The sequence below is a fragment of the Lactuca serriola genome, chromosome 4 (genome assembly GCF_051521515.1).
Source record: "Lactuca serriola cultivar US96UC23 chromosome 4, Lser_US96UC23_V15, whole genome shotgun sequence".
Taxonomy (NCBI): domain Eukaryota; kingdom Viridiplantae; phylum Streptophyta; class Magnoliopsida; order Asterales; family Asteraceae; genus Lactuca; species Lactuca serriola.
Window position 1 is genome coordinate 322,494,709 of NC_136411.1, and position 23,299 is coordinate 322,518,007.

Here is a 23,299-nt window from a genome sequence, read left to right on the forward strand (position 1 = left end):
TTTGTTCTGTTGTGGAATTGATTCTTTGTGTGCTTCATTGTACTAGAAGTAATGAATAGCATTCTCCTAAACTATACCTATAATAGTTTACTAATGCTCTACTTGGACTGTTACTGAAATGACTCATTTCTCTACTAAGTTATGCTTTTACTTTAATAATAGAGTTTTGTATAACTATAAAGTAACATAACCTTAAACGAGTTTTGAAATGTGTTGACAACTTATAAATAACATAAGTAACATTTTGAAAGATGTTTAACAACAAACATTTACACAATTATCATTGTGTTCAACCTGTATTCCCCCCCCCCCCCTTAAAACAGTTAAAATAGTTAAAATATTCATTACGGGGTATGAACTCACATGATGTGGGTGATTCAAACGGGTATGCGCGTATGGATGAGACGTTCCACGAATGAAGTCCCGAGACACAGTAAGTCCTAAATGATATATAAGGACACATTTTGACATGAATATAGTGTTTATAAACAACTATATGAAAGGAAATACCTTCCGGGACTAGGAAACACCTTGGTTAAGTGTTGGAATCACATGTGATTCAACAAAGGGAAGTGAAATGACACTAATTGGTGTTTACGGTTTTTGGACCATTTGTCTTTGGGTTTACGGTAGTAAAACCAAATGGTTTATGGTCAAATGATGTTTTCAAGTCTTAAACACTTCTAGGTAAAGGTCTAGGCTAGTTTCTAAGCTTAAGGAAAGAGTTTGGGGCATTAAAACATGCCTTTGAGGTGTTTACGGTTTTGGGAGCTCCCCAAACCGTAAACACATATACATGGGACATTTTTGTGGTTTTCATGTGCTAAACCCATCAAAGGAAGGTTCTAGGAAGTTTCTAGGTTTGTTTCCAAGGCTTGGCAAGAGAATAGGGACACTTTAGCACCCTTTTTAGGGTTTACGGTCCAAGAAGATTCTTGGGCCGTAAACACCTGTTCCTTGTGATATTTGGGTGTTTTCTTGATGATCCTAAGGTCTAGACATGTCAAGGATAGTTTCCATGTTTGGTTCCAAGGTCTAAAGGGACATAAGGCACACTTTGGCCTTATTTTTAGTGTTCACGGTCCAAGAAGATCTTGGGCCGTGAACACCCTTTTCTTGGGGTATTTGGATGATTTCTTGATGTTTAACACTTGATCTAAACATATTAGGGCTAGAAACACTTACAAGTTGAAGATCTCCCAGAAAAATGGGATGATACTTGAGAGAGAAATGGCTCTAGTCTTGGAAATGTGAAAAGTGAATAAAATATCTAAGTCTCACTTATATAGTCTTTAGGGTTTACGGTCCCCATACCATCTTGGACCGTAAACTCCAAACTCTTGAAGATTTGGGCATTTATTGCTACATAATAAACCCTAGGGTATCCTCTCTCTTGATATCTCTTGATGTACTATCTATAAAACACTCAAACTTATTCCAAAAAGCTTGAAAGTTAGTAGAATCAAATTTGACTTCAATTGCAGTGGATGGTTGTACATAATGGAAATTTTTGGGTTGTCACATCATCCCCCCGTTAGAATGAATTTCATCCCGAAATTAGCTCTCTTAACATTACTACTGGGGTTGAGCTCTTCTGTTTTGTAGAATACTCACTCGTAGACCCGACAATTTTGCCCTGGTGTTCTTGATTGGATTCATACTTGGTCCATCTAGGGATGAGCATTAGAACCGCCGGAACCGGAACTGGACCGGAACCGAACCGGAATCGGACCGGAACCGTAACTGGAATTGGTAATAGGTCCGGTTACCGGTTCTCCATTTTTATGAAAACCGGTCCCGGTTCTAAGAACCGGAACCGGTTTGACATTTTTTTTCATTTTTTAAAATGCACATAACCCGCTCATATGAAGTCGAAATTATTTGATTTTTTTCCAACATGTAATTTGGAGTTTGTAATTCATTTTTTACGGTACAAACATATGTTTTGGTTAGATATTGAATCAGACACATGCCCCGAAAGAAAGCATATCGATGTTGCGTTTTTTTATTTCAGCATTATTTTTTTGTTTTTTTAATATGTTCCATTTTTAAAATGTGTATAACTCATTCATATGACGTCGGAATTACTTAATTTTTTTTCCAGCATGTAGTTTGATGTTTGTAGTTCATTTTAGACTATAAAAACACATATTTTGGTTAGATATTGAATCAGTTATAGACCCCGGAAGACAACATATCAATGTTGCGTTTTTTCTGTTTCAGCATTTTTTATTTTTTTGGAATCTGTCCCCGCTTTTAAAATGCGCATAACTCACTCATATGAAGTCGAAATTACTTGATTCTTTTTTCATCATGTAATTTAGTGTTTGTACTTCAATTTAGAATGTAAAAAGTCATAATTTGGTTAAATATTGAATCATTTACAAGTTCTAGAAGATAGCATATAATCTATAGTATTTCAACCGGTTCTACTTTGAAAAATAACCGAAAAATCGGGACCGGAACCGGAACCGGCGCTAGAACCGGCGGTCCGGTTCCCGGTCTCCAATACCTCCCTCAAATGTTGCTCATGTTGCTCCCTAGTCTTAGAATAGACCAGGATATCATCAATAAAAACGACCTGTAACATCCCAAAATACGGCCCAAAATTTTTTCGTTTTAACACTACTAAAAATCATATACTGAAAGTTATCTCATAAAAACCATACATCAATATCTCAAACCCAAAAACAAGTATCATGACAAAAACTGTATCAAATCACATCTAAGGAAAAACTGAACAATCTCCCAGGAATAAAAACTGAAGTTGTGGTGTGTGCGATGCCATCATCTCGAGCTCTTCCCTTTGTTTGCGGAAGTACCTGAAACCAAAACTGAAAACCATAAGCACGAAGCTTAGTGAGCTCCCAAAAACTACCACATACCATACAAACATATAAACAACTACTGGGCCTTGCCCACTGCATCGGACCGAAGTTCAGAAACTGCATCGGACCGAAGTCCGGAACTAACCAGGGCCTTGCCCTCTGCATCGGACCAAAGTCCGAAACTAACTGCATCGGACCGAAGTCTGGAACTGTCTGGGGCCTTGCCCCCTACATCGGACCGAAGTCTGGAAACTGCATCGAACCAAAGTCCAGAACTAACTGAACATAGCACAGCATAAACATATCAACTAGCATAAACACATATATTGCACACTGCATCGGGCCGTAGCCCGGAACACATATCACATAAATCCTGTCTGAGCCACGAAGGCATCAGACATACTAACTACTGCATCGGACCGAAGTCCGGAAACTGCTGCTAACTAAACGGACCGACATTGTGGCCGTAGACCCGTTCCTACTGGAAGGAAACTCACCTCGTGATGCTGACTGCTGAAATCCTGAATGAGAAATCCCTGTCTACTGCTCCGGCAGCTTCCCAGCTATCATAGGAAATAAAATACTAAATCAGAATAGGGATTCTCCAATGGGTAAAATGACCATTTTACCCCTGCTATGGCATGGATCACAACTTGGCCCAAAACCCTCAATTCCTTCTAAGTCCGTTCATGGCCCCACTATAGGCCCACTGATGGCCAAATTTGCTATATTGGGCCCAAAACCCCTTATTGGCCCTTACCCAAGCCCAATACTAAATCCTTGGTCCTTAGCAACTACACTCTGATGGGCCATTAAGGCCCAAGGACCCTAAACCTGAAACTCAGCCGACACCGAGGCCCAAAATACTCGATGCCCAAAGTGGCAGTGTATGCAGGGCGTATACCAAGGTACGTTGAGCGTACTGGCTGCTGGCTTGTATGCGGTGCGTACCTCCTTGTACGCCCAACGTACAGCCCTGTTAAGCCAAAATCTCATTAAGTGCTTAATAATATGATCCAGAGGCTACAAATCCAGATCCTAAGCTTGTACCACGTCTTAAGCCATACAGTTGCTTACTTGATGGCTCACAAGTCTCATAAAGGCTCAAACTTCCATAAATAACATTCTACTTCCATGGAGATTGTAACAACCAAAAATCTCAACCAATTTAAAATTTTCGAAAACAACCTGATTCCATTAAAGTTATTACAAAAAGGTTTTCAATACAATTTATTTTAAGTATTCCCAGAATCTCATCACAACATAAACACGAGAAGCGGTACGATCACGCCTTCGCCTTGTCACGGTCTCCTGAAGAACCTGAAAAACATAAAATCACAATTGTAAGCCCGAAAGCTTAGTGAGATATCCCCAAAATACCAACCACATATACCATACACGCATAACATGCCATAACATATCCGATCACAGAATAGCCATGCACTTCGGGTCTACTGTGTGACTGGTCCGTCGCACCGGCCAACAGTCCACCTGGTCCACCCTCTGAGTCTAGCCATAAACCTCGAGTCTGCAGTGTGGTTGGTCCGCCCACACCGGGCCTTCAATCCACCTGGTCCACTCTCTGAGTCTACAATATGACTGGTCCGCCCACACCGGGCCTTCAGTCGGCCTGGTCCACTCTCCGAGCCTCGGCACGTCTGGTCCGCCCTCTTGGGGCCTACAACCTATCCAGACCGCTCGCTGGGCCTTCGGGACAACCGGTCCACCCTAGGTATCTTGGCCTACAGCACAAAGCAGGACCCGCCTCAACCCAACTCCAGTCCAAACAACCATGTGCACATAAACATACAAACATATAACAATTCACAGTCAACAAGCTGATCAAACAGATCACATAACATATCATCATCCTAACCAGGATACCGACCTAACCAGTCACTAGCATAGCATCACCCTACATCTCAGGATACTGATCTCAACCAAGTCTCTAACATATACCATCCTAGCTACCAGGATGCAAACATATCAAAGCAATAACATAACAACAATACTCGGATCTCAATCCGATAAGGGTCGGCCTTGGTGCCTTAGACCCTGTTGATATAGTGAGGATAACTCACCTCGAAACTGCTGACTAAACAGATAACCCAAGCTGCTCCGATCACTGATACGATCTCCACCACTAGACAACCACCAAGGCACTATACTCAAAACAATATCCAACAATTACCAAACTGCCCCTGGAAACCACTGGTCAACCCTTGGTCAAAGTCAACCCCTGACTGACTCTACTCGCCGAGTCAACCCAATGACTCGCCGAGTCCCCATGCTCAGAAATTCTCCAATCCGCGACTCAACTCGCCGAGTCACCCCGAGACTCGCCGAGTTCAACAACTCTGAGTCCACTCACATACAACTCACCGAGTCATCCCCTTGACTCACCGATTCATGGCTCAACCAGAAAAGATTGGGACTCTTCGACAAGACTCGCCGAGTCCAAGAACAGACTCGTCGAGTCTAAGGCTATCTTCAACCTACTCGCCGAGTTGTTCTTCCAACTTGTCGAGTTCCAGGCCATCTTCATCCAACTCGCCGAGTTGTTCTTCCAACTCGTCGAGTTTCAACTCATCTTCAAGCAACTCGTCGAGTCCACCCATGTGACTCGCCGTGTACCACTGGTCTGAATCCATACAGAAGCATTCCAGGCCATGCAATTGATCCAAAACATAGATCTAGCCTCCTACAACCCATCCATCACGTAAAGTGGCAAACTTTACGTGAATCCAAAGACATCTAGGCCTTTTACACTCTAGGGCTAGGGTTTGGGACATGATGGCTTCACTAAACACTCAAACACAGGGACTTTATGCATATTTGGACCATCACCACTCCAGATCTGAGGTAGCAACCTCAGATCTAACCTCCAAACTCAAAAACATACCAAGATGAGCTCCCATAAACCCCAAGATGATGAATCTATATGAGTAACAGCCCAAGAACGAGATAATACCTCAAAAGAACGCCCCAATAGCAATGAAACTCGAATCCAAGCAAAGCCCCTTGCTCCAAGCCTCCTACCCTTCAAGATTTCCTCAACAATTGCTTCTCCAAGCTTCCAAATGCAACTTGATCCACTCACACACGAAGGTTAGGGTTTCTGGACTTGAGGATGAGTAAAGAGGCTGGGGGAATGAATGTTATGTTCTTTATATAGGGCTCAACCCCGAGAATTAGGGTTTTCTCCACTCAGCGCCTACTCGCCGAGTCCAGCCTCTGACTCGCCGAGTCGGCCACTTAACACGCGACCAATTCGCGACCCTACTCGCCGAGTCCACCCATGGACTCGTCGAGTTCCTCTTTTTCCAATCTACTCTTTTAGCCCTTCAACTCTACTCTTGATATTTCAGGATGTTACAATTCTCCCCCACTTAAATTAGGCTTCATCCTCGAAGCCTGCAACAACTCAACTCTAGAAATACTCCCGCCACGCACCACTTGGCATTAACCCAACCAGGTTCCTCAAAACACAACCATAGAAACTAGAAGCTCACTTTCTCCTTTCTTACGGTGTCCTAACCACCGACTCAAGCCGGCCACCGACTTTACCCTCTGATAACCCCACTTAACCACTGAGTACTACTCACGAAGCAACACTACTCCAAATCACAACCATCACTCGACCCATATAAGCTAGAAGATAACCATGCACCACCGGATTCCCGATCCAAGTCCAACTCTAATCATTCTGCTGACAGAAAGACACATTCTTCAGAGCAACTCCCATGAGTTCTCCTCTTGCAATCACATACACATGCCAAACTAGCTCTAGCACCCTCAGGTTGGGAAAACCCGATACACTGATGATATCTCCAAACATCCCCCAGGATGAATCACTACTACGTACACAATTCCCTTATCAGAATCACACTAAGAGCCCAAGACTCCCTCCCTGCATCCCTACCGAGCCTCTTGGATCTGCACCTGCGGAGTTCCTTCCGCGACCTCAGCAGACATCCCAAACCGGATGTGTTTCCATTCCACTGTCGCAAACACGCTGCTCAATGACCATACTCGGATCACTCTAATCATAACTCTGCTCTGCCGCTTTCACTTCCGTGAACTTGCACTCCCTCTCGGAGTTACACACCTCTCTCTTTTCCTTTACCAAGGAATCCACTTGGCCGCCTTGTCACTCCGACAAGTGCCACGGTGCTCGCCCAACGCTACACCACTCCTTTATAGCATAACCGTTATCCATCCAACACACATACTCTGACTCTAATCGCAGGGACTCTCAAGCCCATGCACTATCTCAACTAATCAAGATCACTACCCGGGGCCAGACCTTCTAATTCAATCACACCGCAACATACACAATCCATATCCTCGAACCGATCCAACAATACCTGCAGAGTCTTCAGCATGACTGGACCGCCTCACCAGGCCTTCAGCCAATCTGGACCACTCTCAGAACCTTCATCCAATCTGGACCGCTCTCAGTGCCGTCAGTTTGGCTGGACCGTTCTCCGAGCCTTCGGCCTGACTGGTACGCCTACCGGCCTTCAGTCTATCCGGACCGCTCAACTAACACCCATCATTCCGAGCTATCTCACTGGGAAATCCTCCCATGCATACTGTTCTTAGCCCTCTAGGGGTTCCGAACTCTATCTCCATCATACATACTCGATCCCGGCCCGAACCCCAGGCCCTCCATAATCAAATGCCCTAGGTCTGTATCCCTCCCCGCATGCCCGACACTTGCTCCTACCAGCCTACACTTTGGACTGACAGAACACTGTTGAATCCCAACAGCTAAGCACCCTCAAATACTCATCGATCTCCCGGAGAATTTTCCAATTCTCCCCTACTTGTAGCACTGACTAACAACCACCGGTCGCCATCACCGACCTCCCAGAACAACTCTGCACAAAACCAACACTTACACGCGGACTGATTCACACAAGCATAAACAACCTTAACAAGATCCCACATCAACACTGATTAACCCGCTCGAAAGAAATTCAACCTGCATCTAACCACTCTTCAGAAAGCAGATGCTACCCGGCCTTCAAACCAATGTCAGGTTTCCACTAATAACCCTCATGGATGATAACCAACGAAATTCCCAATACAATAACCCATAACCAAACCACAACCCTCAAAAACGACGAATACCACATCGAAAACCACACAAGATACCAGCACCTAAACAATACACCACAATAATCACAAGATAACAAGATATCAAGGAAGAAACATACCCGCAGCTGCATCCGGCACTGCTCTGACCTCCTCTGCTGAAAGCTGGAAAGCACGACCCTGAGCCCTTGGGGGCTCCGCTCCACCCCGACCTCCACATGTGATCCTCAAAGTGGTCGGTGCTGGAGCCTGCACCGGTCCTACAGCAAGTTGTGGACAGTTGACCCTCAAATGTCCAACCTGATGACAATGATAACAAATCCTCAAATCCCGAACCAGCGCTGACTGTCGACAATCCCTCGCATAGTGCCCCTCCTTTCCGCACTTGCGGCATGCACCACCGAACCTACAAACTCCGGTGTGACCCCTCCCACACTTCCCACAAGTGTGGCTGCTCAGATCCCCCACTCTAGCGTCAACGGTCTTGGACCGTTTCGGCGCCGGCTGCGACTGTACCGGAGCCTGCCTCAGCTCACGCAACTGCAACTCAATCTCTAACTCACGCCGCCTGGCGGCCTCCTGCAACTCCAACAGGGTCTCGCACCTCTGCGTAGACACAAACTGTCTGATGTCCCTCTTGAGCATGCTCAGATATCGAGACATCTGGGCCTGCTCCGAAGCGAACTCTGGGCAGAACATCGTCCTCTCAGTGAACATCCTGGTGATCTCAGTCACCGACTCCGAATCCTGCTTCAGCTCAAGGAACTCCTGAGCCAATCTCTCCCTCTCAACTTGCGGAACATAATGAGTGTTGAACATCTCTCTGAACTGATCCCATGAAACCGCAGCCCTCTGCGCATCTGAATATGACCCCGTGGTCAATCTCCACCAATCCTTCGCCCTGAGCCTCAACAGGTTTAGAGCACACCTCACCCTCTGATCAGCAGGGCATGAACACGTGAAGAAACACCCCTCCACGTCTGATAACCATCTCATAGAAACAATCAGGTCCTGAACTCCATCAAAGGTGGGAGGCTTCGTATTATCGAAGTCCCGATACTGAAAGCCCCGACCAGCTCCTCCCCCTGCCGCTGCTACAGCCGCTGTAGCCGCCGCGGCAGCCGTCTCTGTGAGAGCTACATAGCGCTCATCAAAATACTTAACCATGTCGGTCTTGATCGACCCAAACAGCTCCGACAACTCAGCCCGGAACAACACAGCAATCTCATTACGCAGGATCTCACGAATCCTCGCATCCAACTCGCACGTGCTCATCTGACCAATAACCTCGGGCGGTACTGACCTGCCCGGAACTCCCTCTCCTGCTCCCGATCCTGACCCGGATCCACTCCCAGCATGCCTCGGAATCTCCATACTGAAAATCACCACAAAGACTCAGATACTTCCCACTATCCTGGGAACCAACTCTCTCAACCCAACCCTAGAGGTCATGGTTTCCCTGATACGCGTATGGGTCCTGTGCTTTCAGTAGTACGGGCCCATACTACCTTCCACACCTACCCATATTTGTATAAAGTACTATCACAACACCCTAGCGAAAACATACAAACAAGCGCTCAACCCTCACCACTAGAGGAACACTGGAAATCTCCCACAAGGAACCCTAGGCTACAGGCATCACAATCAGGTAGCATTATCATGAAATCCTGAAGATCCCTAGCCTAACACTAGCATGCAGTTCTATCAAAGCTCAAAAACAAATAACATGCATGGTATTTTGGGGTTACTTACTGGCTCCGGCTGATCGTACCTCCGCGTCCTCCTTTACTCATTTTGAAAACCATTTTAAATTCTCTTTTGAAAACTCTCCTCGATTTGAGACTGGAGTCACACGAGTGTTTCTCCAATTCAATCAAATCAAGGCTCTGATACCAACTTGTAACAACCAAAAATCTCAACCAATTTAAAATTTTCGAAAACAACCCGATTCCATTAAAGTTATTACAAAAAGGTTTTCAATACAATTTATTTTAAGTATTCCCAGAATCTCATCACAACATAAACACGAGGAGCGGTACGATCACGCCTTCGCCTTGCCACGGTCTCCTAAAGAACCTGAAAAATATAAAACCACAACTATAAGCCCGAAAGCTTAGTGAGATATCCCCAAAATACCAACCACATATACCATACATGCATAACATGCCATAACATATCCGATCACAGAACAGCCATGCACTTCGGGTCTACTGTGTGACTGGTCCGCCGCACCAGCCAACAGTCCACCTGGTCCACCCTCTGAGTCTAGCCATAAACCTCGAGTCTGCAGTGTGGTTGGTCCGCCCGCACCGGGCCTTCAATCCAGCTGGTCCAGTCTCTGAGTCTACAATATGACTGGTCCGCCCGCATCGGGCCTTCAGTCGGCCTGGTCCACTCTCCGAGCCTCGGCACGTCTGGTCCGCCCTCTTGGGGCCTACAGCCTATCCGGACCGCTCGCTGGGCCTTCGGGACAACCGGTCCGCCCTGGGTATCTTGGCCTACAGCACAAAGCAGGACCCGTCTCAACACAACTCCTGTCCAAACAACAATGTGCACATAAACATACAAACATATAACAATTCACAGTCAACAAGCCGATCAAACAGATCACATAACATATCATCATCCTAACCAGGATACCGACCTAACCGGTCACTAGCATAGCATCACCCTACATCTCAGGATACTGATCTCAACCAAGTCTCTAACATATACCATCCTATACTCAAAACAATATCCAACAATTACCAAACTGCCCCTAGAAACCACTAGTCAACCCTTCATCAAAGTCAACCCCTGACCGACTCTACTCGCCAAGTCAACCCGATGACTCGCCGAGTCCCCATGCTCAGAAATTCTCCAATCCGCGACTCAACTCGCCGAGTCACCCCGAGACTCGCCGAGTTCAACAACTCTGAGTCCACTCATATACAACTCACCGAGTCATCCCCTTGACTCACCGATTCATGGCTCAACCAGAAAAGATTGGGACTCTTCGACAAGACTCGCCGAGTCCAAGAACAGACTCGTCGAGTCTAAGGCTATCTTCAACCTACTCGCCGAGTTGTTCTTCCAACTCGTCGAGTTCCAGGCCATCTTCATCCAACTCACCGAGTTGTTCTTCCAACTCGTCGAGTTTCAGCTCATCTTCAAGCAACTCACCGAGTCCACCCATGTGACTCGCCGAGTACCACCGGTCTGAATCCATACAGAAGCATTCCAGGCCATGCAATTGATCCAAAACATAGATCTAGCCTCCTACAACCCATCCATCACGTAAAGTGGCAAACTTTACATGAATCCAAAGAGATCTAGGCCTTTTACACTCTAAGGCTAGGGTTTGGGACATGATGGCTTCACTAAACACTCAAACACAGGGACTTTATGCATATTTGGACCATCACCACTCCAGATCTGAGGTAGCAACCTCAGATCTAACCTCCAAACTCCAAAACATACCAAGATGAGCTCCCATAAACCCCAAGATGATGAATCTATATGAGTAAAATCCCAAGAACGAGATAATACCTCAAAAGAACGCCCCAACAACAATGAAACTCGAATCCAAGCAAAGCCCCTTGCTCCAAGCCTCCTACCCTTCAATATTTCCTCAACAATTTCTTCTCCAAGCTTCCAAATGCAACTTGATCCACTCACACACGAAGGTTAGGGTTTCTGGACTTGAGGATGAGTAAAGAGGCTGGGGGAATGAATCTTATATTCTTTATATACGGCTCAACCCCGAGAATTAGGGTTTTCTCCACTCAGCGCCTACTCGCCGAGTCGGCCACTTAATACGCGACCAATTCGCGACCCTACTCGCCGAGTCCACCCATGGACTCGCCGAGTTCCTCTTTTTCCAATCTACTCTTTTAGCCCTTCTACTCTACTCTTGATATTTCGGGATGTTACAGAGATAACTAGATCTCATGCATGGTTCCATATAAGCCACAAAGACTGAAACTTTATTGCTAGGAAGATGTTTGTGAGTCATAGGGATGGCAATCCAAGCTCCAAAACCGACTTAAAAGATCAAGACTCAACCTTTGGACCTAAAAAGGTCTAAACTTCCATAACCTAGATCTAGAAGGAAAGAGGACGAAAGTTGAGAACTTTATACCTTCCTTTGCTGACCAAGAGGGTGCTAAGTCCAGATCCCTGAGCTCAAACCTCTTCTCCAACTTCTTCTCTTCCTTCTTCACCACTTCTCTTCACTAAAAGCACTCACCAAAAGCTTCTTCACACACAAGAGAGGATGAGAACAAGTTAAGGTTTTCTTGAGGGTGGGGAGACTGATGGGAAGACAGGGAAGGAGGCTATAATGGGGTTTATATAGCCTTAAACTCCTAAAATTAGGGTTTTCATCTGGCCGCGTACGTTGGGCGTACCATATGGTACAATGCACATACGCTCCTCCTCCCCGCATTTCATTTAAACATTACGCCTAGCGTACAACGGGTTACGCCCCGCGTACGGCTTATAGGAAGCCTAATTCTCGGCCCAAAACCAATAGGCCCAAACCAAAAATACAACTCTATAATAGCCCAAAATAAAACATGAGAATTTGAATAAATTTATACCACAGAATACGATCGTTACACGACCACCGACCGATCCAACATTAGTATACATACCTTTTTCGTGAGATCCTAGAACGTTGTTGGGGTATTGGTGAGCCCAAACGACATCACCACAAACTCGTAATGCCCATACCGAGTCATGAAAGTTGTCTTCAATATATCCTCATCCCGAATCCTCATCTGATGGTATCCCGACTGAAGATTAAATTAAGTAGAATAAATAACGGAATAATTAGTTGTTGGGTTATGAGCAAAACATCAATCCTATGGTGCATATGCAAACCCTAAAGCTTTGGATCTAGTTTTTCTAGTTGTACATGCAATAATCATCCAAAGCTTATAAACCCAGTAAGAGTATTACCTTTGATTGTAGCTTGATGATCTTGAGCTTATGAGATCCTAGCACCTCAAATGTGATGCCTCTGATGAATCACAAATACCAAAGCAATTAGATAATCTTAGAGAGAGAGAGAGAGGAGGCTCAAAATCGGCTCTAAGAATCCTTCTAGGGTTCTAGTGGCCGAAAATGGTTACCCCAAGGGTTCCTTATATAGTTGAGCAGTTAGGATTTCAGTCAAAACCCTAATCCAGTTGCTTAGTCTTTAACCAGCCCAAAGGATCCTTCAAGAAGGCCCCTTGGACTATTTCTATGTGGACTCCCAAATAGAATTCGTCCATTGCTTCTGAAAGGATCCTAAGCCTAACCTAGTAACTATCTTATAATTATAGTATGAGTCCCATTGATTTAACTAATCTCTTTTGACCACAAAATTAGTTCTAAATTAATTCTTGACCAATATTAATTAAACAATATGATTTCTCCTTTAATATATATTATTCATATAATATATTAATAAACCATAATGACCTCTTTCTCCATTATTCATCCAGTCAAGTTGCTTTGGTGAAGGCAACCCAAAAGGACCATGCTACAACCGGGTCAAGTACATACCAAATATAGTTATGGCTTAGACACCTAATCCAACAGTCTCCTACTTGGATAAGTCTAATAACTATAAATGCAAGTACGAATTCAAAAATCGATTAGCAATCGTACCTCTCAAAACTGTTGTCGAACTCTGAAACGTCCTTTAGATAAGGGATCGTATAATCCTCCATTCTCAAGATATCATGTGGACAAATACATGGAACATAGACATACTTATAGTCCATCAGTTTGTTTCTCGATGTCTGATTTGTATGACATAGAACTTAATTGAACACATCAATTCAGTTCTGATTGGGCCTGCACATAAGTGAAACCAAATCATCTAGGGGCCCAAGATATCACTTTTAACCTCGTAGTAAAAAGAACAAAGAAAATTCGACTTACATGCTTGTACTATTTACTCATCAAATCGTACACAACAATAAATTTTATAACATCAAGTTACAGATGCGTTTACGCATTATCAATGCACAACCAAGTTGTAAACAACAACTCATATATCTAGGTTTAAAGACTATATGATATTATCATCTCATAATCACTCGTTATTAAATTCCATGAAGTGATTCATGTGAGCGTAAGTTAAATCCAATACTCAAATCTTATTTCAAGAGCACTCATGAACATTTCAGCAAACTTTTGCTATGTCTAAATGCTTAGGCAATCTACAAGCCAAATCATGATAGTCTTCTTTCATACTTACTTCCAACGTATGAACGACTTAGGATAGTTTAAATAAACTTATTATTTAGGAAGTCAAAACATGCAAAGTGAAACAATAGTAAATAATTAACATAAGACAGTAACTTTACTCACAAATAATACTCCTTTATTTAATCATCAAATGTTAATTACAATTTATCTATTACAAGTTTCTAAAAACTATCTAATCAGTAAAACTAATATCGTCCTTCAGCCCAATGCTCCTACCATGTTGCAAGTACTTAACCCTACTCAGTCCCTTCGTAAGGGGATCTGCTGGGTTATCCTCTGACGATACCCTCTTCAATACGAGGAGTCCCTCTTCCACCTGATGTGTAATGAAATGATATTTTCTGTCGATATGCCTGGATCTGCCATAATCCCTCGGTTCCTTGGTTAAGGCAACCACACCTTCGTTATCGCAGACAATCTCCATAGGCTCCTTTATGGCCGGTATAACTCCAAGGTCTCTAATGAAGTTCTTTATCCATATTGCCTACTTTGATGCATCGCTCGCTGCTATGTACTCTGATTCGCACGTTGAATCAACTACTGTCTTCTACTTGGAACTTTTCCATGTCACTGCTCCTCCATTCAAGGTAAAGACCCAGCCCGACTGTGAGCGGAAATTATCTTGGTCAGTCTGAAATCTGGTGTCACTATACCCTTGAACTCTCAAGTCATCACTCCTATCGAGGATAACGAACCATTCCTTAGTCCTTCGTAGGTACTTGATAATATTATTTACTGCGGTCCAATGTTCTCTACCAGGGTTCCCTTGATATCTGCTGACCAAGCTCAAAGCGAAGGCCACGTTAGGGCGAGTACATGTCATAGCATACATGATTGAGCCAACTGCGGAAGCATAATGTACACTGCTCCTCTCTGCTATCTTAGCATTGTTACTCGGACTTTGAGTCTTACTCAACTTGGTATTGCTTTGGATTGGTAACTCCCCTTTCTTGGAATTTTCCATGCTGAAACATTTCAACACTTTATCCAAGTAAGTATTTTGACTAAGTCCTATCATTCTCTTACTCCTATTTCTCAATATTCTTATCCCTAGAATATAAGCACCTTCTCCGAGGTCCTTCATAGTGAAACACTACCCAAGCTAGGACTTAACCTCATGCAAGGTTGGGATGTCGTTTCCTATGAGCAGTATGTCATCCACATACAAAATGAGAAAGCTAACTATACTTCCACTGGCTTTGACATATACACAGGACTCATCCTCGCTTCTCAAAAAACCAAACTCTTTTACTTTCTCATTGACACAAAGATTCCATCTGTGAGATGCTTGTTTCAATCCATAGATGGATTTCTTAAGCTTTCACACTCTATTAGGATACTTTGCATCGACAAAACCTTCTAGCTAACTTATGTAAACATCTTCAACCAACTTCCCATTAAGGAAAGCGGTTTTGACATCCATTTCTGCCATATTTCATAATCATGAAACGCAGTTATGGCTAGAATAACCCTTATAGATTTGATCTTCGCCACTGGTGAGTGGGTCTCATCATAGTCAACTCCAGGAGTTTAAGTAAAGCCCTTCGTAACCAATCGCAACTTATATGTGTGTACTTTCCCATCCATGTCGGTCTTCTTCTTGAAGATCCACTTGCAACCGACCGTCTTACGACCCGGTATATTGTTAACCAAGTTCCAAACTTGATTGTCATACATGGACTGAATCTCGCTGTCCATTACCTCTTTCCATTTTGCAGACTCCGGGCCTGCCACAGCTTCCTTGTAGTTGTTAGGTTCATCCAAATTTATTAGTGTACTATCACTAATAAACGTATCACCCTCAACACTTATATGGAAACCATAAAACTCTGGTGGAACGCAAACTTTACTGGAACGTCTAAGAGGTAAGGACTCGTCAATAGGTTCAACAGGAGTTTCCTCCTCGGATTGAGTGCCAGTGTTAGAGGTTCCTTCATCGCTTGATTCTTAAAGTTCTTCAAGATCAATTTTCCTCCCACTGTCTTCTTGACATATGAGTTCTCGCTCTCTAAAAAGCCCTCTCCTCACAATGAAGACAACATTGTCACTTGGCCTATAGAAGAGATATCCAAAGGACTTCTGTGGATAGCCGATGAAAATACACTGCTCACTACGAGGTTCGAGCTTGTCGTGAGTCTTTCGCCTTACGAAAGCCTCGCAACCCCAAACCTTGATATGTGACAACGAGGGAGCTTTCCATGTCCACATCTCGTGATGTGTTTGGGCAACCTTCTTAGTCGGGACTAGATTAATGATATGGGTGGCAGTCTCTAAGGCATACCCCCAGGACGAGATAGGTAACTAAGCTCGACTCATCATGGAATGAACCATGTCCAACAAGTTTTGACTGTGTAACATCCCCAATTTCACGGAGACAAAGGACTGATTTTGTTTATGCTTTATAAAAATCAGAGTACTTCTTTTAATAAAAATGTTGTGGAATTTGTTCCCCAAAAAACTTGATAAATACATTATCAAAGCATTTCCGAAGAAATATATTTTGTTCATATTAAAACTTTGGGATGTCATCGTCAATACTGAAACATAAGCATAAATAGACCTTACATTTATTTATACTAGTGATATACATCTCCTTTAATCTCTCAGTGTAAAGTAGCTTCGTATCGACACCTGTGATAAAACTAAGCTTGAGTGGGTCAGGTTGGGAAACCTGGTGAGCACATAGGGTTTTCAACCCACAATAATATAATTATTATGTTTAAACATCAAACAATCAACCCAATTACCCATCCCCATTATCTTCTTTAATCTTAAGGATCTACCCTAAGAATCAGCTATTTCTCGTTCATTCATTCCTAAGGATTAGGAATGAAGTCACATCGTCACCGGGGTTTATACAACTTAAGGAATAGGCACAAAGTCACATCGTCGCCAGGGTTTATACAACTTAAGGAATAGGCATGAAGTTACATCGTTGCCAGAGTTTATACAACTTAAGGAATAGGCACGAAGTCACATCGTCACCAACGTTTATAAAACTTAAGGAATAGGCACGAAGTCACATCGTCGCCAGGGTTTATACAACTTAAGGAATAGGCACGAAGTCATATCGTCGCTAGGGTTTATACAACTTAAGGAATAGGCATGAAGTCACATCGTCGCCAGGGTTTATCCAACGGGTGCTAATTCTATAGCTCATTTATCGACAGTATTATTTTCGGCAACCCACCCGAAATACATGTCAATGGGTTTTTAGAGTACACCGGGTGAACACGTCGTTCACAACACCTACAGGTTGCGAGCCTGCTAGTGTTCCACTGAACTGTCTAGAATAGTCTGTGGTTGGTATCCATACTCTACTAGATGATGGGTTCAATGTTTAGGTAAAGGCTTTTCTCACGTTTCACCTCTCACCCTCATCTCATGATCTATATCACCTTTCATCTCACCTTCCAACTCATTTTTCATCACACGACATCTGTTTTATCTACCCATGTTTTACCCCTAACATATTTGTAGATACAAAATACATATACAGTTTAAATCATTTAAAACGTATATAACATCGATCATCCAGCCTAGACAACAAGTATTCAGATAATATGCACACATAGCACGTAATTTTATATAAAATACTTCATATCTATGTGTAAGATGAAAGTAATATGCACTCACATTTGTAGCGTGGTATATAGAATCTAAACAGTTAGAATCTCGTCATTGTCAGGATCGTTCGGAAACGAGAGAGAGGGAAAATAATTGGTGTAAGGAATGAAAGGGTTGAACTTGCTATTTATAGGGTGTTCTGGGGCCATTCACGTCGTGAACATGATAGATTCGCATCGTGAATCCATGAGTCATCCCGTAGCCTTAATGTGTGTTTTCTAGGCTTGATAAGTGTCAATCAACTGGTTCACGTCGTGAACCATGCTTTGTTCACGTCGTGAGTTGGTCAGACCTCGAAGTTTGTGTTCCGAACTTCAGAAATTCATATCTTTTCCATACGAACTCCGTTTTTGACGTTCTTTATATCCACGCGTAGATGGAGACGTACTCTACAAATTTATTTTAGTTCACTAAGGCTAAAAAGTAGTTTATCATAAACTCACTTTTTATGATTCTCGGTGTCGTGTTGGTTTTGTCGCGAAACTTCGACAGGTCATAACTTCTTCGTTATAACTCGGATTTCGACGTTCTTTATATCTACGAAATCCTTGTGACATATACTAAAACTTAGTTAAGATTATTTAATCTAAATAATCCTCTATCAAGAAGACATTTTTGACATTTATCGTCTCTAAATTGACTAGCCCGAATCTGAGGGTGTTACAGATTGCGCCTCTCAGCCTCACCATTCAACTGCGGTGTCCTAGGTGGTGTTAATTGTGAAACAATTCTACATTCCTTGAGGTAGTCGTGTAATTCGATACTAAGATACTCACCACCTCGATCGGATTGGAACATCTTTATCTTCCCATCCAGCTGATTCTCCACTTCTTGCTTAAACTCTTTGAACTTTTCAAAGGTTTCTGACTTTTGCTTGATTAAGTAGATATACCCATATTTGCTATAATCATCGGTAAAAGTCACATAGAAGCGGTTCGCATCCTTTGTGGTGGATCTAAAGGTCCCATATATATCGGTATGTAAGAGATCCAATAAATCCTCACTCCTTTCACAAGTACCAGTGAAGGGTGACTTTGTCATCTTTCCAAGTAAACAAGACCCACACGTGTCATCGTCCCTAAGTTTGAATGACTCCAACACTCCATCCTTTTGGAGTTGGGCTACGTGCTTCTTGTTGACATGTCCAAGATGACACTGCCACAAGCATGCTTTATCTAAACCGTCAGAAGAATCGATATGCAACACATTATTTACTAAGTTGTCTACAACCATCATAGTTTCATATATTCCATTACAAGGCAACACTTCAAAATAGAGAGTACCATTAAAGAAAGCATTAATAGAACCAATTTCATTATTCAATGAAAATCTAAAACCTTGTTTATACAAACCATGAAAAGAAATAATGTTTCGTGTCATTTCTGACGAATAGCACCAATTATTCAAATCTAAACCTAACCCACTACTAAGCACTAAAGAGTAAACTCCAATCTTGGTGACAGGCGACGCTTTCCTATTCCTCATGATCAAGTTTATCTTCCCATGCTCCACATCCCTACTTCTTCTTAGACCCTGCAAATCAGAACAAATGTGAAAACCATATTCTGTATCGAGGACCCAAGACATAGCATGTGATGAGTTATTAGATTGAATAGTATAAATACATGCGAAGACATAACATGTGATGAGTTATTAGATTGAATAGTATAAATACATGTGAAGGTGAGCTTTATCTTCACATCCTTAATATCTTGCAGATACTTCGGGCGACTTCGTTTCCAATGCCCTTTGTCGTGGAAGTGGAAGCACTCTGCATCCTCCGGGTTGGAAGAGGGAGCAGCAGGACCAACTTTGGTTCCACTCGAAGAGGTACCATCATGGGACTTTCCTTTGTGGCTCTTAGAAGGAGCCTTTCTAATCTTTCCTTTTTCTTGTCCAATAGCCAAGATAAGGTCAGCAGCAGTAGGAGTAGATGCAATAGATTTTCCTTTTAGACTACTCTCAACAGTCTTTAGTAGGCCTTGAAGCTTGCTTAGAGTGACCTCCTCCTTGTAAATATGGTAGGTGATACGAAACTAATCGTAGCAAGGAGGTAAGGAGTGTAGAATGATATCTACGGCCAACTCCTCATCGAAGTTGACATTCAACTTCAGCAATCGGTCCATATATCTTTGCATTTTCTGCAAGTGAGCCGTGGTGGACTCTCCATCATTCATTTTGGTAGTGATCATCGAAGCGATGATCTCGTACCTTTCCTACCTAGCACTTTGATGGTACCTTTCCATCAAATCTTAGTGCATCTCGAATGGGTAGTAGTCCTCGTAGGACTTTTGGAGTTCAGCAGTCATTGTTGCAAGCATGATGCAATGAAACTTCGTAGCATCTCGCTTATAAGTTTCGTACGAAATAATTTCTTAGGAAGTATCAGTGGTGTGGCCAATCTTCTTCAGCTCCTTGTCAAGAACATATTATTTGTCCTCTTAGCGGGTAACCTTGCGGATGTTGCAAATCAATCATTAAATTTGGACCCATCAAATATCACCCTCCCACACAAGTTCATGAGTGAGAATGAGCCAGAAGCATTGTTGTTTGGAGTAAACGTCTAAAAAAAGAAAAAAGACAAAGTTTAGGTAAGATAAGAATCCCCAATTTAACACCCAAATGAAAAACTAGGGCTAGGACCTAACATAATATTTCACAATTTTCAAGAGGGATGTCATAATCCAATTGAAAAATATTTGAAGGTAGGTAAATGACGATTTACCAATTTCCACCATGAAAAACGAAAAAGATATTTAAGTTTTAAACGAATTGAAATTCCTAGATCTTTTGAGATTCATTGATCTTTTCAATGGCATGTTTAAGTCTCGATATGCCCTTCAAGTTTGTGACTGAGATACCGAGGATCGCAAACAAGATGTGAATAACCATAAATATATTTGGTACTCTCGATGTCATTTACCACCTAATCAATGTGCCGATTAACCACACACTTATTTTTCCTAAAGTAACTAAGAATGAGAATTTATAAAAACATTTAGTTACTTTATAGATCATTATACTTGTTAATGAGGAATTAGTTTCCCTATCCTACCCGTTCGATTGACGACCCTCCACCAATCAAGGAAGCGGTGGGTGAGAGTGGACACCCATTAAGCCACCATTTTATAGGCAGCAACCTTATACCCCCCTTATAGACCGGCTTCGTGAATGAGGCCTACTAACGGTAATACTAGCTTTATCTTATATATATATATATATATATATATATATATATATATATATATATATATATATATATATATATATATATATATATATATATATAATCTTATAATATCATAATAGTATAAGGGTTGAATTTTAAGCTTGTAAAATTCTAGGGTTTAGAATCTAAATATTTCAAAATTAAAACTATTAATTAAAATTTTAAATTCCAAAACTTGCGAGCAAGTTTTGAAACTTTGCAAAACATCTTTTAGATCAAATTTGAAAATTAATCAAATAATCATATTATTAATCTTTATCACATAATTTGACCTAATCTATTTTCTTGACAAGATAATTCACATCAAAATACAAATAATTAATCTTTATCATATAAAACAAATAATTATCTTATTTATGACAATTATATTTCAATAGCATTAGGATAATCAATACCATATTGAAAAAAATCAGATTTTATCAGTCAAAAACGTTTTTGGTAATTATCCTAATTCAATTTCAGTCAAAATCCTGAAAAATCTGCCAACAGATGAGCCGACTCGCTGAGTCACAGACTGGACTCGTCGAGTAGCCCTGACTCGTCGAGTTCATCAGGCAGAGGCACAAATTTTTTGATTTTCAGCTTTGAACAATTGGCAATGCATCAAATACAAAAGAAAAACGACCTAGTTTCTGATACGACTGTTGGGTTATGAACAAAACATCAATCCTATGGTGCACATGCAAACCCTAAAGCTTTGGATCTAGTTTTTCTTGTTGTACATGCAATAATCATCCAAAGCTTATAAACCCTAGATCTAGCATACCAAAATCGAAATTACATCTAATAAAACAAGTTAGAGTATTTCCTTTTATTGTAGCTTGATGATCTTGAGCTTATGAGATCCTAGCACATCAAATGTGATGCCTCTAATGAATCACAAACACCAAAGCAATTAGAGAATCGTAGAGAGAGAGGAAGGAGGTTCAAAATCGGCTCTACGAATCCTTCTAGGGTTCAAGTGGCTGAAAATGGATACCCCAAGGGTTCCTTATATAGCTGAGCAGTTAGGGTTTTAGTCAAAACCCTAATCCAGTTGCTTAGTCTTTAACCAGCCCAAAGGATCCTTCTAGAAGGCCCCTTGGACGATTTCTATGTGGAATCCCACATAGAATTCGTCCATTCCTTCCTTATGGATCCTAAGCCCAACCTAGTAACTATCTTATAATTACAGTATCAGTCCCATTGATTTAATTAATCTATTTTGACCACAAAATTAATTCTTAACCAATATTAATTAAACAATATGATTTCTCCTTTAATATATTATTCATATAATATATTAACAATCCATAATAACCTCTTTCTCCATTATTCATCCAGTCAAGTTGCTTTAGTGAAGGCAACCCAAAACGACCATGCTACAATCGGGTCAAGTACATACCAAATATAGTTATGGCTTAGACACCTAATCCAACATTAGTTTATTAATTATTATGGTTTAATAATTAATTAGAAACTAACTGGAAAACAATTTGGGAATTATTTAACATTTTAATAAATAGAAGGGTTTAATATCAATTAATCAATAGTTGGTTAATCAGGAACATTCCAGAACCCTATAAGAAATGGTGTGGACGGAAATTCCTTTTGGATAAAGGGAATTTCGTTCTAGGGCTATCCCATCCCACATGGGCTTGAGGATAAAATCCTTGGAGGTATCATAGGCTATAAATAGGGCCTTAGGGATTCATTCCTCCTTGCTCATATTTTGGCTTGAGTTATTCGCCACCTTCTTTCTCTCTCCTTGTGGAAGAACTTTCCTTATAATTCATCCCCTCCTAGTTTATAATTTTGATTCTACTCTTATGAGCTCATTTAGTGTGAACCAAGAGAAGAATTCTGGTTTAGATCCTTATCATCCAAACAAGGTGGCACGCACGAGGAGTCAAGCGCGAAGATCTCTAGCTGCAAAAGAGGTTAGTATTCTTCTTTATATTTTCAGATTTCATAGGGTAGAAGTAATAGCATGAAACCATACATCCATAGGTTGCATGTACACTTAGGTATATCGTTTTGTTGCTTCGATTTTTCTGCTACCTAGTTTTAGTGTGTATTTGATGCCTGAAACACCTAACACGAGGAGCATTGGTCTGAAGGACGATATTAGTTTTAGTGATTAGATAGATGTTTAGAAACTTGTAATAGATAAATGTAATTGACATTTGATGATTAATTAATGGAGAATTATTTGTGAGTAAAATTTACTATCTTGTGTCAATTGTTTACTATTGCTTCACTTTTGCATGTTTTACTTCCAGAATAATTAGAT